Below are 17335 nucleotides of genomic sequence, written 5' to 3' on the forward strand. Positions count from 1 at the left end.
AAGAATAAACATCCTTTATAAACATTCTAAAGATCTAAAATAAAAAAATCTTAATTTAAAAAAATAATTAATCAAAGGGTGACAGCAGATTATTGTCTGAACCAATCTAATATTAGGCATACTTTAACAATAAGATCAAAATATAATGTATTCTAATACAAAAACTATTACTAGTTTACCTTCACTATTCAAATCAATGAGCTGTTTCAGCCAATCATTTCGAATAGTATGCCAGCAGTACCAGACCAGCTAGAAGAAATTCAACCATTATTGGAACATCTGTTCATCATGTAAAATATAATAATATGCATGTGGTATAATTATTTAACAATTCTATCATATATGGGTGGCTTAAAAAATAATAATCTAGTTTTATGCTACATCTAAATGGGTCATAAATATATAAATATTTCAGTTATATGTGCCCTTACTGAAAATCCAAGAATTAACTTTACTATTTCATCTAGGGCAATTAATGCACCATACCTCATCTTTTAATTATGAAATGAAGTAACTTAATCATAAAGGGTGGCTCAATATGAATCCTTAGGAATTCTTGTTATTAATTCAAATCTCTACTTCTAATGTTTACAACAACACTAAAAGTTACTTAAAAATTAATAACCAACTAATCAAATGTGCAAAATAATGTCAATGCTAACATCTTAACCAAGATAAAATGTGATGTAGTTCGCATCACATGCACATAGCACTCTCTTATTTCTATTTGACAAACTGTGCCATTATAGCACAAACTAGATAAAATAACATTACTATTTAATCTTTTATTTGGACTTAGGTGTTTTTTGATTCAACAATCGCACCTAACATCTATTCAAAACTTAATCAGAGATTCCCTTTAAAAAATATATTTATTTTACCTTGCGCACGATGGTTCAAAACGCTAGCCAGCATAACAGACAGCAGTCTCCGATAACATCTAATTCGAACCGCGTTTGTTCAGTCATTTTTAAATTGTCAATTTTGGCGCCAAAAAAACCAATCAGCAGGGGCTTAAAAATAACTAATACTAAAAATAATAATTCCTAGTTAGTGAACCCAGTATGTTATGAAATTTAATCTAGAATCGTGTTTACAAAAAACTAAAACAAAATCAAGGTTTATCGGGTACTGTCAATCAAAAAAGCAGGGTTGGACTGGAATCAAGAGTAGGCTGGGCCCAGAGGACCAGGGAAAAACCCGAGACAAAGGACAAGGCCTGGACAGGAAACAGGGACTGGACTGGACATGACAAAGACTGGATTGGGCAGGACAAGACAAGGACTGGAGTGGACAAAGACAGGACTAGAACAAGCAACAATAAACAGGAAGGTCCAAACAGGGCACAAGGTTGGTTAGGTGAACCTAGAAGGCCCAAAGGCCTCAAGGCAGGATATGGAGACCCAGGAGGCCACTGAGCAAAGCAAGAAGACCCAAGAAACCACAGAGCAAGGCAAGGAGGCCTGGAAGGCCACAGAGCTAGGCAAGGAGGCTTGGAAGACCACAGAGTAAGGCAAGGAGGCCAAGGTAGGCCACAAGGTGAGGCAGGAGTACAAGGTAGGTCACTGGGCAAGACAGGAAAGCATGGCAAGGATGGCCAAGTTAAGGAGCTGAGGTGACTTGATGAAGAATGAAGGAGGGAGTAAACAGGCTGGTTTAAGTAGGGATGAACTGCTGCATCATGTGATCAGCAAGGAGGTGGCTAGAGCAGCTGTGAGCAAGGCTTGCTGATGACCTCTGCTGGTGGGGAGGCTGCATAGTAGGCAGAACTTTGACAAGCCCTCTCACAGTATCGCTTATGAAAATATTGAACAGGACCAAGAACCTATCCCAGCAGCACATTTCTGTTAACCTCCCTTTCCTTGGGGTGAACTCAGTTTACTGCTGCCCTTTCATGTCTCCACTCATCTAGTTTCTAACTCAGCCACTTTAAGTGGTATAACTAGGACCCTCACTTTGATTATGCCACCTATGTGGAATCATGTCAAAAGCCTTACTGAAACTCAATATAGTACTGACAAGAGATGGGTGGCAGCTTATAGATTAACCAAATTATTGAGGCATAGCTTTTGACGACAGAGTCCACTTCAGTTGACTGAAGTGTAGTACAGGAAGTGGGTAAAATATATGGAGATGTAAGGGGTGGGAGGGATGAGGAAAAAAGAGAAGGCATTGAATTAGGAACTTCAGGGTATGGAAATGTTATAGTCCAGCCTACTGATAACTGAGGTAAGTGTGAAAAGACAGAATTACAGCACCCACCCAATGAGGTAAGAAAACAGATTAACTGAGCCAGACTATTATTTAGGAACACTCTGCTATAGGATCATCTCAAAAACAAAAATAACAGAAGACTTCTGGTTGTTACCTATAGCTCCCAACTGAAACCACTGAAACATATCATCAAGGATCTACAACCCATTCTGGACAATGATACCACCCTCTCACAGACTTACTGACAGCCTCCTAACTTCAAGTGAATACCTTGCTCCAGTCCCAGCTTGTATCTTATTCCAGCAACTGCAAATTGTACAACAATGACACCAATTCAGGAACCAGACCCTGCCAGAAACCCAGATGCCAACTATGTCCACAAACAAACCAACAGCATCACAGGACCTAACATCATCAACTACAACATCCAGGGCTCATTCACCTGCTCTTCTTCCAATGTAATATATGCCATTACCTGCCAGCAATGTCCCTCTGCTGTCTATATAGGACAAACAGGTCAATCGCTAAGGAAAAGAAGAAGTGTACATAAATCTGACATTAGAAATGGAAACATTCAGAAACCAGTAGGAGAACATTTCAACCTTCTAGGACATTCTCTATCTGACCTTAAGGTTGCCATATTCCTTCAGAGGAACTTCAAAGGAGCACTCCAGTGTGAAAATGCTGAACTGGAACTCATCAAAAAATGTATCACCATCACCCTAAGTCTGAACAGAGACAATGGCTTCATGGCACTGTCTATGGGGCAGATTTAAAAACCTGCGCGCGGGCATAGATTTGTTCACGCAACCCGGCGTCAACAAATCTACACCCGATTTTATAACATGCGCGCGCAGCCACACGCATGTTATAAAATCCAGGGTCGGCGTGCGCAAGGGGGTGCACAATTGTGCAACTTGTGCGCCGAGCCGCACAGCCTGCCTCCGTTCCTTCCGAGGCTGCTCCGAAATCAGAGCAGCCTCAGAGAGAACTTTCCTTCCGCCCCCCCTCCCCGCACCTTCCCCTACCTAACCCACCCCCCAGCCCTACCTAGAACCCCCCCTTACCTTTATTGAAGAAGTTACGCCTGCCTCCCAGCAGGCATAACTTACACGCCGGCCAATGGCCGGCCCGCGATCCCGGGCCCAGCAGCAAATGGCCGCTGTGCCTGAAGATTCAGGCCATGCCCCGCCCCCGGACCGCCCCTTTTTTTCAAGCCCTGGGACATATGCGCGTCCCGGGGCTTGTGCGCGCTGCCGAGTCTATGCAAGATAGGCTCGGCGCGCGCAGGGACAGGCAGGGGCAGCTTTTCGGGGGCTACGCATGTAACCCTTTGAAAATCTGCCCCTATGAACTTAACTGTTCTCAGGTCATTCTGTCTTTTTACACTTACCTCAGGCGTCAGTAGGCTGAACTAAAATTCTATTAATACTCTGTTTCCACACAATGTCCTGCCTAATTCAGTGCCTTTGCTTTGTTCATCTTTCCACCCACCCCCACAATCTCCATATATTTTACCCACCTCCTGCACTACAATATATGCATCAGACGAAGTGGACTCTGTCCTTGAAAGCTCCTACCTCAATACATTGGTTAGTCTATAAGATGTCACTCACCTCTTGTCATCTTTGCTACATCAGACCAACATGGATAGCCCTCTGAAGATTTTCAGTACAATGCATCCAGCACTCTTCCCTGATCCAGTGCTTTCATCACTCGGTAAAAGATTCATCTGACAAGATCTACCTCTGGTAAAACCTTGCTGCCCCAGATCCTGAAATCTATAGGATTCCAAAAACTGCACTATCCTGTTTTAGTAATGATTCCATTAATTTACTTGCCATCAGGGTCAGACTAGCTGTGTTAGTAGTTTTCTTTCTTCACTGGACTAGAATATAAATTGCTTGCAAACTGCAGTTTGACCAGATCAAGAATTCTTTCTAGAGTTTTTTCATACCTTTCAGTAACAAATTAAAAACAAAACAAAACCCTGCTCTGAGTTTTAAATTGCATACAGCAATAGAATTTAACATAACTAGTTTACGTCAAATTGTAACATACAGATAGAGAAATGGAAGGCGCCCCAGCAGGGATGTATGGGCGTCAGGAATAACCAGGCTTACCTGACATGCTCGGAGGGAGGGGGAGGCCGGCTTTCCCCCTCTTTCAAGGTGGCTGGCTTCAATGGCACCGGCTGGTGCTCCTCCATCGTGCCAGGGGCACTGCTGCTGATGTTGCTCTCCTTGGTTGGTCTGGCATTGGGCGTGATGACGTCATCAGAGCACGCCACCGACACCGGGCCACAGGATTGCCTGGGGGGAGTGACGCAGTGACATCGGCAAGGAGGAGGAGGGACCGGCAGGAGACTTAAAACCCACCGACTCCCCTTTGTATGGCTTTTTTCCCCTTCCCTGCCCCCGGCTCAGTGCGATTCAGCATCTGAGGTAGGAGGGCAGCCCCGGGAGTCGTGGGGGCTATCCTGGCTCCTGTGGCTGCTGTCAGCCACGGGGAACGCCACCGCTGTCCTCCTTTGGCACAACGAGAGGCGCAGAGCCGCCCTCCAGGAAAGAGGAGGCAAGGATGGGTGGGGACGCCCCAGGTGCAGGAATAAGCCACTTCCGCCACTGTGTCCCTGGTTGCCGGCTGGGAGCCAGTCCGCTGCGTCAATGTATTAAAAAAAAAACAAAAAACGGGTCCATGTCCTCGACCGTGTCCTCTGGAGGATTCTGGCCGATTTGAGCTCTTTCGTCCCGCTTTAAAGTGGCTGGATGAGGAGTGATCCTTGCGGAAATGGAGCCGGGAGGAGCCAGGCAGGCTCCGGCCAGGTGGTGAACATTGTGGATTGGAAGAGGAGATTGTAGGGCAGTTCCGTGGATGAAGGTGGCGCTTCTGAGTACCGGGGGAAGGGAGGGAGTTGGGGGATAGAATAAAAAGAGAGCACGGAGGGGACAAGGAGAGAATGGCCCTTCTGTCTTGAATCTCCCCCCCCCCTTGGCTTCATGCATAGAATGGTGCATTAAGCAAGTATCAGCTCGCTCATGTTTTCCCCATGCACGCACACTCTGCTCCCACTAGGGAGAAAGCGGTGCTCATGCACCTGTTGCTATTTCTCTCTTTCTGGTAGGGAGCGCGTGTTCTTTCTTGCCAACAGAGGACAAGAGAGTTGTGTGATCCAAAGCAGGGGTGAAGAATGGTCGGAGGATTTCCCATGCGCCTCCGGTGCGGCTCGGCGCTGGTATGATGCGACAGGCCTTTCCCATGCGCTGGTATGATGTGACAGGATTTCCCATGCGCCTCCATGCGCCTCCGGTGCGGCTTGGCCTTACACATCTAGGAGACTTAGTGGAGTACACTCGGTAGGAGGGGGCGGCGGGCAGGCTCGCTGGGGCATGTGCAGTGGTCGTGCTTCAATGAGCATTGTTTTATGGGAGGCAGGAGCAGGCCGGTTTTGTGTCTCTCCCCCTCGTTAGATTGGGCCTACTAGGGTCGCGCAGACCAGATTTGGCGCTGAGCTGATCCGCTACCGATTGCAGATGTGGGAATGTTAGTATTTGGTGCACAGCATCCCACCTGGAAAACGGATGCTGAGGATGGATAAGTGAGTGGTGTGGACAGCATAATGCCCGTCGCCCCTACCCCTGTAGAGTGGCAGGCGATGCTTCCCTGGTTGGCATGTTATCCCAATAGGGTGGGACGAATACCTTCCTGAGCAGCATCCAACATGGTTTCTTGTTTCCCCACAAAGGTCGTTGAGCCCCTGGTGGAGCATTGTCCCCACACGCAGTTGGCCTAAAAGAAAAGGAGCCTAGGAAATATGGGCTGATATGTAGTCTAGATCACCCTGTGGGGACTTCCGTTGATGGCCATGTTACATCGGAGCACTTCTCGGTAAAGTATGTGCCCATTGAAACTGCATTGGATCCATTAGGATCCTGTTGGACAGGGCGCCCTCATGGTGAGAGTGGACATCGAGTCTACATTTCGGCTGTTTCCGGTGCACCCTAGCAGTTTCCACCACCTGTTTTTCCATTTCAAGGGGGCCTTCTTTTGCGATGTGTGTCTGCCAATGGGATGCTTGGCCTACTTTGGAGCATTTAGTGCTTTCCTACTCTGGGCAACTGAAGAGATGGGGCTCTCGTCACTGGTTCGCTATCTAGATAATTTTTTGTTTATGTGAGGAGGAGGCACACTCAAATGTGTTGAATTGTTTAATATGTTTTACTAGCTGGCGCACGGGTTTTGGTTGCCCTTTGGCTGAGGACAAATCTTACAGCACGGTGGCGGTCCTTGCTTTCCTCGGGATTGAACTGGGTTCCACGCGAGCAGAGCCCGGACTCCCAAGTGACGAGTCTAGCTAATCTGGTGTCTGTCACCATTCGCTATCGGAGGGTCGCACAGGAGCATGTGAGAGTCCCTTGCGACAGTCTGGCCTTTGCCGTGCGAGTCATTCTTAAGAGCAGGATTCTCCGTGCCGCTTAATCCGGTCTACGGTGGGTTGAGTTCACAACCACCACTGCTTCTGGAAGGGCAGGCTAATTGGAGAAGATCTAGCATTCTGGTCCGGACTCCTCAGGGACTTTGGCGGTGTTTGGTGTGACTCCCCAGAACAGTCATTAGTGGTTGCTTTCAGTTGTGCTCCGACCGGGAGACATTGCTTGTGGTGTTGACTTCAGGGGAGTTTGCTCTGCAGCGTGTTGACCAGACCACTGGACAGTGGACGAGTAGCCTGACCAGGAACATCGCACTTCTTGTGCTGATTCTCATTATCGTCGATATGCACATCTGGGGTGAGGCGCAGTATTGTAGTGGGATGGTGCAGTGACAGTACGGTCAATAGACAGGCAGGCTTCCGGGGGCTTCCTGGTGTGAAAGTTGCTGAGAGAGTCCATGCTGGGCTACTTGCTTACGAGCATCATGGCACGAGTGGGACATGTTCCTGCAGTGTGCAGGAGATGGCTGGTTCGCTCTCTTACTGTTGGTGGTCCCTGTACAGGAAGCTAGAGTCATGGGTGGATCTGATCAGCAGGGGGTCCCAGGGCAGCTGTGATCCTCGGATCCTTGTGCAGGAAGCTAGCGCCACAAGTGGAGCTGACCGGCTGGCCACCACAGGAGGCAATAGAAGGGTTCAGAGAAGATGCCGGAAAGGAAGAGAGGGGGCTTGGGGCTGCCTTTCGGTGCACTGTCAGCCTGCAACAGGCTACCATACAGCAGATGGGCTGATTGAGGTCCTGGGCGTTTGTGTCAGGCATTAGGCGGGATGATGGCTCCCCTGTGCTTGCAACTAGCTGGGTGCATCCTGTGGCTTAAGTTCCTTTCGCTTCTAGCTGCCATCCGTCGATGATCAACGTGGGTCATGGGCCACTCTTTCATCATCTGTGCATGTAGAAAGGCTGCGAGGGGGAAATTTGGGCTTGATCTGGGGTTGGCCAGACGAGTTTTGGTAAGTCTTGGGGGATCAGGAGGGTGGGGGGTTGTAGTTAATTCAATTTTAGCCGGGAAATGAATAAGAATTAACGCATGAACGTATCGGGGCCCCCCTTGCCGAATGCAACGTATCTGCCCCCCCTCGAATACGAATCCCGAATGCAACGTATGGCGTCCCTCTGCACATCCCTACTGTGTTCACTGAAAACACTACAATATCAGCAATTTCCTGCACAACCTGGGAGCAGAAATAGCTGACACTGACAATGCCACCACACATGCATAAAAGTGCCAACCTTCCCACAATCCCTCCAACATGGAGTATCAGCATATGTATATGTTTTTGAGTAATGACAGGTGTTCTCTAAGTTCTATGCAGCAAATGGATCATCAATGCTGTCTGCCTAGCACAAATAGAAAGGTGATGCGCAGACATCCATATAGTCTCCCAGTCCCTGCCCCCTAATTCAACACCCAAGTCTAAGTTCCAAGCATCAATGAAAGATTGCAACGTGGATGTCCCAAATTTACTTTCAAGAATACCACAATGTGTTAGTATAGGATGAGGTCTACTCACTCAGTGCCGCTGAGGCGAAGTTATGGACAGGAAGGGGAGTTCGCTAGATTGACCATATCCGCCTGTTCTCTTTCCAGTGCTAACCAGGAAACATCGGTTCTACCCATCCATGCCTGGAGGCAGACCAGTCTGGCAGCCCAGTAATAGATTAAGTAGAGCCATCCCCTCTTGCTTCCTGTTCTGCCATAGCTGGCTTAATTTAGTCCTAGCAGGTTTGTCGTTCCAAATAAATTTCCCCATCCAACTATGAAGCCCAGAAAAAAACTGTGATGGAATAAAGCATGAGCAAGTGCGACCAAAATGATAAGGGGCATGGAATGGCTGCCCTATGAGGGAAGGCTAAGGAAGTTAGGGCTGTTCAGTTTGGAGAAGAGACAACTGAGGGGGGGATATGATAGAGGTGTACAAAATCATGAAAGGACTTGAAAAAGTTAATATAAATCGGTTATTTATTCTTTCAGATAATAGAAGGACTAGGGGGCATTCCATGAAGTTAGCAAGTAGCTCATTTAAAACAAATCAAGAAAATTCTTTTTCACTCAGTGCATAGTTAAACTCTGGAATTCATTGCCAGAGGATGTGGTTACAGCATTTAGTGTAACTGGGTTTAAAAAAGTTTGGATAAGTTCCTAGAGGAAAAATCCATAAACTGTTATAAATTAATAAGCAATAGTAGCTTGTGATCTATCTAACAGTCTTTATTGTAGTCACAGGTCAGATTAGACAACACTGAACATATAGCCATTATTATGAAACTATGTTACCGAGCTTATCATGCACCTCCATTACTAATAATAGGAACAGATGCATGTACAATTTACTATATGTGCCTCTATGTAAACCGTTGTGACGGTAATCTACTGAACGACGGTATAGAAAAAAGATTTTAAATAAATGAATAAATAATGTTTGGGTTCTTGCGAGGTACTTGCAACTTGGTTTGGCCACTGCTGGAAACAGGATACTGGGCTTGATGGACCCTTGGTCTGGCCCAAATCGCCATCGCCAGGAGCTCAATAGCCAAATAAAAAATGGTCATTTTAAAAGGAACGCACATGTGCCCATAAATGCACGTGTCAGCACACAAGCAGAGAGATGCTGCAATTTTAAATTGTGCTTGCATATTTCAGCTAGGGCTTTAGCAACTTTCATGAGCATATGCAGGTGGATTTTAAAACATGCTCGAACAAGGGAAAAGGTTTTTCCAAGTTGTCCACCAGATTGCCCAGTTCATATCAAAGTCTTCAAGACCCTTCTGGTTCTTCATCCTGCAAGCCCCCACTTGACCCTGAACCCTCATGCTGCACTAAATTCCCTAAAATTCAAGAACTCCAGGCTTGCTCCTCATCAGGACCAGAAGTAAAGTTAGAAGAACATAAGAACATGCCATACTGGGTCAGACCAAGGGTCCATCAAGCCCAGCATCCTGTTTCCAACAGTGGCCAATACAGACCATAAGAACTTGTCAAGTACCCAAAAACTAATTCTATCCCATGCTACTGATGCTAGTAATAGCAGTGGGAAAAATAACCCATGCTATAGTTACACAATGTTAGGTTCCATATTAGGAGCTACCACCCAAGAAAGAGATCTAGGCATCATAGTGGATAACACATTGAAATCGTTGGTTCAGTGTGCTGCGGCAGTCAAAAAAGCAAACAGAATGTTGGGAATTATTAGAAAGGGAATGGTGAATAAAACGGAAAATGTCATAATGCCTCTGTATCGCTCCATGGTGAGACCACACCTTGAATACTGTGTATAATTCTGGTCGCCGCATCTCAAAAAAGATATAGTTGCGATGGAGAAGGTACAGAGAAGGGCGACCAAAATGAAAAGGGGAATGGAACAGATCCCCTCTGAGGAAAGACTAAAGAGGTTAGGACTTTTCAGCTTGGAGAAGAGACAGCTGAAGGAGGGATATGATAGGTGTGTTTAAAATCATGAGAGGTCTAGAACAGGTAGATGTGAATCGGTTGTTTACTCTTTCAGATAATAGAAAGACTAGGGGGCACTCCATGAAGTTAGCATGTGGCACATTTAAAACTAATCGGGAGAAAGTTCTTTTTCACTCATTGCACAATTAAACTACCATCTTCAGAGTGAGTACTGCCGATCCAGTTCTGTCTCTGCATTGTCTCATCTCTCTCTCCATAGATCCTCGGCCTACCCCGCACAGCGGACCACTACCGGATCTATTGGCATTTCCATCTAAGCTTGGGTTCTCAGCCTACCCCACTTTGTGGACCACCACTGGACCCATCTCCCTCTTGGGACATGGTGAGACTGTGGAACTGCCTTTTCCACCCTGCAATCTACAGACGGAACATTGCCATTTGGTTCCTCATCTCCTGGTTGGAATCATCACCCGTTCCTTGGGTCACCATCTACATTGCAGTACAATAAAGCTAATTCTCTGGGTCCATCTCTGCCTTGAGCTAGCCTATCACTGCAAGTCCCCATAGGGCCCCGTCCTGTGGGAGGTGCCATCTCTTACAGCGACTAAGGGCCTACGCTTCAATGTCCAAAATTCAACAGATTGCTAACTCCATGGACCCGGCTCAGCTTGCAGTCTTATAGGCCATTCCTGGCCTGGCCTGGCCCAGCGGATTACAGAGCAACAGAAATATCTGGAGACACTAGCCGCCACTTTCAACCAGTTGAACGCCCAACTGAATACGCCAACGGTTCCAGAGAAAGATTCTTCTCCTCAAGTGGTTTCTGTCCACACCACTGTACCGCTACCAGATCCTATACACTTCTCTGGTGATGCCCAGGGGTTTTATCAACCAGTGCTGTATGCACTTCTCATTGCAACCGAACTACTTTCCCAATGCTGTTTCCAAGACTACGTTTATCCTATCGGTACTCGATGGAAGAGCCCTGGCCTGGGCCTCACCTCTCTGGGTACCCAGCGACCCTGTCTTGAATGATCTGACTGACTTCTTGAACCTGTTCAAATCTGTATTTGATGATCCAGCATGTCAGACCATCGCAGGGTCTACTCTTCTTCACCTTCAACAAGGAAGCAAGCCTTTACCGGACTATGTTATTAAATTCAAGACACTAGCATCTGAGCTTCATTGGGACTTGGGATGTCTACGTGCTATATTTCTAGAGGGCCTCAACACCCGTATAAAGGATGAACCTGTGGCCCATGACTTGCCAGACACTCTGGAATCTCTCATTGATTTAGCTGGGAGAGTTGATCGCAGGAAAAACGATCGGACTCAAGAAGCAAAATGTCAGAAGAAGCACTCTATGGGAAGCAATCGCCCTTGAGTCATGTACACGACTTCAGCCCAATCCTCTGCGCCCAGTGAAGAGGAAGAGAAGCCTATGCAGTTAGGACGCAGCCACCTGACTTCTAAAGAGACGTTTCTGAAGACACACAGGTCTCTGTATGTACTGAGGCCAATCCAGCCATGCTGTTCAGACCTGCCCTATCTGTTCGGGAAAAGGCCAGACCTAGGATCTGCTGGAGGACTCCTCCTAGGTCTAACTGCGCTCTTTCCTCCATTAACTCTCCCTGTCTCTCATTTCCGGAGGCCTTGAATTCTCTACACTCGCACTTGTGGACTCAGGTGCGAGAGGAAACTTTATGCTAAAAAGAATTTCAGACCATCTGTGAATTCCTACTACACCAATAGCTACCCCTCTACTGCTGTCCTCTATACATGCAGAACCACTTCCAGGGGAGGTATCGCTTACCACGCAACCCATATGCCTTCGCACTGGGGCCTTGCACACTGAGAACATCTCTTTCCTGCTCCTTGATAAGGCTATTCATCCCGTGTTACTCGGCCTACAGTGGCTACAGGAACATACACCTCAGTTCAATTGGACCACCATGGAACTCTGAGTGGGGCTCTGGCTGCCATGATCGTTGTCTAGCCAAAGTTTCACTGCTGCCTTGCATGTCAACGACTCCCTCACTACCTGGTCTTCCGCCACAATATGCGTCTTTTCAGGACGTCTTCTCCAAGCAAGCAGCAGATGATTTACCTCCGCACAGGTCCTTTGATTGTATGATAAATCTCAAACCTAATTCGGAGCCTCCTAAGGGAAGGGTATTCCCCCTCTCAATAGCAGAGACTGAGGCCATGTTGGCCTATATCCAAGAGAACCTGCAAAAAGGGTTCATTAGACCTTCCAAATCCCCGGCTGGCGCGGGGTTCTTTTTTGTTGAAAAAAAAGATGGATCTCTTTGCCCTTGTATTGATTACAGAGGTCTCAATGAAATCACCATCAAGGATCGCTACCCTCTACTGTTGATAACCGAACTGTTCGACAGACTCCAGGGGGCCAAGGTGTTTACTAAGCTGGACTTGAAGAAGGCCTACAACTTGGTCCGAATCCGTCACGGAGATGAATGGAAGACAGCTTTTAACACCCTTGATGGACATTTTGAATACTTAGACATGCCTTTTGGACTGTGCAATGTACCAGCGGAGTTCCAGAATATGATGAATGATATTCTGCGAGACTTACTGTACCAATGCGTGGTGGTATATTTAGATGATATCCTGATTTTCGCTCAGGACCTCCAGACCCATCAGGCCGATGTGATAAAGGTACTACAGAAGCTACGTGACAATCGCCTTTATGCGAAGCTCGAGATGTGCGCTTTCCACCAGGAGTTAGTGCCATTTCTGTGGTACATAGTTTGCAAGAATGGCTTCAAGATGGACCCTCAAAAGCTGAAAAGCATTCAAGGGTGGCCTCGACCCACTGGCTTAAAAGCCTTACGCCGTTTCCTCGGCTTCACAAAACTATTACCGTACCTTTATCAAGTACTACTCCACCTTAACAGTACCATTCAAGGCCATGACTAGAAAAGGGGCTGATCCATCTTGATGGTCTGCTGACGCTGTAGCAGCTTTCCAAACTCTCAAAGAAGCCTTCCAGACCAAGCCTTGTCTTAGTCATCCTAATCCTCAGCATCCTTTCATCGTCGAGGTCGACGCCTCCGATGTCAGTGTGGGAGCAGTACTAAGCCAATATAGTGATACCAATGTTCTCCATCCCTGCTCTTTCTTCTCACGATGATTCTCTCCCTCCGAGAGGAATTATGGAATCGGAGATAAAGAATTGTTATCTATAAAATTGGCCTTTGAAGAATGGCGCATTGGCTGGAAGGTGAGCAGCAACAAATAATGTTGTATACCGATCATAAAATTTGGAATATTTATGACACGCTGAATGCCTGAATCATCGGCAAGCGAGGTAGTCATTGGTTTTCAACCACTTTGACTTTTTACTGAAATACTGTCCTGCAAAAAAGAGCAGATGCTCTTTCGCGCTCCTTCTCTACTGTGGACGAACCCGATGAGCCTAGTCATATCATCAGTCCGGAGGAGGTGGTGTTAGCAGCCTGTCACACCGTCCCCGCTGGGAAGACAGTAGTGCCTCTGGGAATGAGGAGGAAATTATTAAAGAGGGCACATGACTCCCATCTGGCCGGTTACCCCGGGCAAGAACATACATTAGCTATGCTCCAGCATTTCTATTGGTGGCCTACCATGAAGACCGATGTCCAAGCCTATGTGGCTTCTTGCGCCACCTGCGCAAGACAAAAACCTCCTGCCGGACATCCCTGGGGTCTTCTCCAACCTCTGCCTATACCTGAGGAACCTTGGATGCACATTGCGACTGACTTCATAGTGGACTTACCCCTTTCTCCTGGAAACAATAAGATCTGGGTGACCGTCGATCGGTTTTCAAAAATGGAACATTTTGTGGCCCTGCTAGGATTACCATCCACTGCTGAACTAGCTAAATTATTCGTGAAGCACATCTTTCGCCTCCACGGCATGCCCAAGCACATTCTGTCTGATAGAGGTGTCCAGTTTACCGCAAACTTCTGGAGAGCTGCGTCAGAAGTTCGACATCGCATTGGATCTGATCTTGGCCTATCACCTACAGTCCAATTGCCAAACAGAGTGAATGAATCGGACGCTCAAACAATTCCTAAGCTCATATGTGAATACTAGACAAAGTGACCGGGCAGAATTACTTCCGTGGGCCAAATTCGCCCTAAACTCTGATCCAGCTGCTGCCATGGGATCAACACGCTTTCAAGTGGTGTATGGTGGCCAACCATTACCCCCGTTACCTCTGCTACTCTCCGTGACATCTCCAGCAGCTCAAGCCACCGCAATGGAATTGCAACAATTGTGGAAACAGACTATGGATCTACTTCTCAAGGTGGGAGAAACAGCCACAAAAGACTTATGATGCTCACCACAGGAAGGCTCCTCAGTTTCAGCCTGGGGACAAAGTATGGCTTAGTACAAAGTTCCTCCGCCTAAAGCTGCCCTCTGCACGTTTTGCTCCTCGGTACGTTGGACCTTTTGCTGTCCTCCGATGTCTTGGGAATTTGACTTACAGTTTGAGGCTACCGCCATCCATGAAGATTCATAATGCTTTTCACGTGGCTCTACTGAAACCTCTCATACTGTCTGAATTTTCCAGCAAAGCTCAGGAACCAACACAGCTTGATGCAGAAGAAGATATCACATATACTGCTGATGACATCCTGGATGTACGCAAGAGAGAGGTAAACGATGGGAGTACCATTTCTTGGAAAGGATACAGACCGGAGGAGAACTCCTGGGAGCCCATGGCCAATATCTTGGATAAAGACATGCTCCGTTGCTTCCATCACTCTCATCTTTGGGAGGGGCCCTTGGAAAGGGGGTCCTGTTGCATCCGGTTGCAAATGGCTGCGCCCACTATTGCTCACCTTTTTTCTACCTGACTCAGTGCATTTTGGAAAGATGGCTGCCTCCACTTCTCCTCACCATACTCTCCGGCGTCCTCTATCCAGCATGGGCAATTGCATTCACCATCTTTCTCCAGTAGTCACCTAGGGCACGCACGCGTGCGCAGCCCCATCCTTTACGTGTGTCATGGCGGGAACCTCGAGGGCGTCCCCACCGCATGACGTCACTAGCTCTGGTATTTAAATCTCTGCTCATGATTCCTTTTACGAGTTAGCATTGAATCCTCCATGCTGATCTCTCGACGTTACCAGACGCTTCCGCTCTGTGTACTCTCGCTCCAGGACGACTTAGGTACCCACTCCATGGGGGCCTTGCCTCGCTCCTCCTTAACCTCCGGGGTTACCTCCTACCAACTAGGTTGCCTAAGGTACCCACTCCTCGAGGGCCTTGCCGTGCTCCTACCTTCCCTTCGGGGTTGCCCACTCATTGCCAAGACGCCTATGGTACCCGCTCCTCGGGGGCCTTTTTCATCCAGGACCTCCACTCCGAGGGTTCCCCTCTACTACAACTACCATCTTCAGAGTGAGTACTGCTGTTCCAGTTCTGTCTCTGCATTGTCTCATCTCTCTCTCTCCATAGATCCTTGGCCTACCCCGCACCGCAGACCACTACCAGATCTATTGGCATTTCCATCTAAGCTTGGGTTCTCGGCCTACCCCGCTTCGCAGACCACTACCGGACCCCATCTCCCTCTTGGGTCATGGTGAAACTGTGGAACTTCCTTTTCCACCTTGCAATCTACAGGTGGAACATTGCCATCTGGTTCCTCATCTCCTGGCTGGAAACGTCACCCGTTCCTCGGGTCACCATCTATGTTGCAGTACAATAAAGCTAATTCTCTGTGTCCATCTCTGCCTTGAGCTAGCCTATTGCTGCAAGTCCCCACAGGGCCCCGCCCTGTGGGAGGTGCCATTTCTTACAGCGACCTCAGGCCCACACTTCAATGTCCAAAATACAACTACCAGTGGAAATGGGTACGCTATGATCTGATCATGCACTTATTAGCTTTTCCTAATCAGCCTTTAATGAAGCCAGTTCCTCTACTGTTCCTTTTACATATTTTAAGAGAATATGGTTTGATACATCCAAATTTATTGAAGCTCTTGTGCATTTTCCCTAATTCACTGAAAATAATGATCTTGAAACCTATTTAGAGGTATGGTCTAAGCATATTACTTCTACTCTTGATTTCATTGCTCTTACAAAACAGGTTACCCTTGTGAAAAAGAGGTCTAAACCTTAGTTAACACCTTCATTAATTACACTTCGACAAGTATTGAGGAGAAGTAAGAGAAAATGGTTTAAACAACCTTCTTCAGAGAATGCTACCCATTTTAGAACATTACTAGCTAAATATCAATCTGAAACTCTTAAAGCCAAAAAAGAATTTTATTCAAAAAAGATAAAGGAATTGGAAAATAGACCTAAGGCATTATTTAATTTAGTACATAATCTGGCTAAAGATTATAGGACAAGCATACCCAATGCAGAATCTTTATCATCTGATATGTTACTGAAACATTTCTCATTAAAATTTGAAAATTTCTCTTTGTTGTTTAAGGATGTGACCCCCTGGTTCTCTAGTGAAGTTCTGATTGTAATTCAGTTTGGTCGACTTTTGAAAGTGTGCAATCTATAGAAATTGCTAACGTAGTTTCTCATTTGAATAATACTATTTGTCCAGAGATGAATATTTCTATTTCAATTCAAAGTTATCCTTGATTTTCTGAAGCCATCTATTACTTCTGTTGTCAATGCTTCTCTTGCTTCAGGTGTCACACCCAATAGGCTAAAAATTGCCTCTGTTAAACCATTATTAAAAAAGTCACACTTGGATGCCAATAATGTTGCGAATTATAGACCAATTTCTTTTTTACCTTTCTTTCCTAAGATACTTGAAAGGTGTAGTTTTAAAACAATTTACCGACTTTCTTGAGGATAATGAAATATTGAATCCACATCAATTTGGTTTTCGTTGGTGTATGAATACCGAACTCCTTCTCATCTCTTTAATTGATTCCATCAAGCGTGGTCTGGACGGAGGGCAGCATTTTCTTTTGGTTTCCCTTGACATATCGTCGGCCTTCGATACGGTTGACCATGAAATTCTACTTTTTAGTCTCTGCGAGTGTGGAGAATCTGGGATGGTTCTTGCATGGTTTACTTACTATCATAATAATCATTTTCAATTTTTCAAATTTAATCATCAGCATACATGTCTTCAACAATTGAAATCCGGAATACCACAAGGGTCCACGTAATAAGTTAAAAAGCATTGCTGACATCTTGCTCCCATTGCTAAATTACTAACAGCTATCACGAATGGTTTTAAGAT

At 46.5% G+C, this 17335-nt stretch overlaps 1 protein-coding gene across 7 annotated transcripts in view; it reads right to left on the minus strand.

Annotated features, from left to right (window-relative positions):
• Positions 1 to 17335, minus strand: part of NTF3 (neurotrophin 3) — a 215874-nt gene that overhangs the window by 11482 nt on the left and 187057 nt on the right. The window contains exon 1 of one of the 7 annotated variants that reach the window (XM_029597274.1): positions 4338 to 4859. The exons of the other annotated variants lie outside the window; for them this stretch is intronic. The gene's annotated coding sequence lies outside the window, so the exon portion shown is untranslated. Of the gene's footprint in view, positions 1 to 4337; positions 4860 to 17335 lie in introns of those variants that run through there. 7 annotated transcript variants of the gene reach the window in all.

Source organism: Rhinatrema bivittatum, chromosome 4 (assembly GCF_901001135.1).
Source record: "Rhinatrema bivittatum chromosome 4, aRhiBiv1.1, whole genome shotgun sequence".
NCBI classification, from domain to species: domain Eukaryota; kingdom Metazoa; phylum Chordata; class Amphibia; order Gymnophiona; family Rhinatrematidae; genus Rhinatrema; species Rhinatrema bivittatum.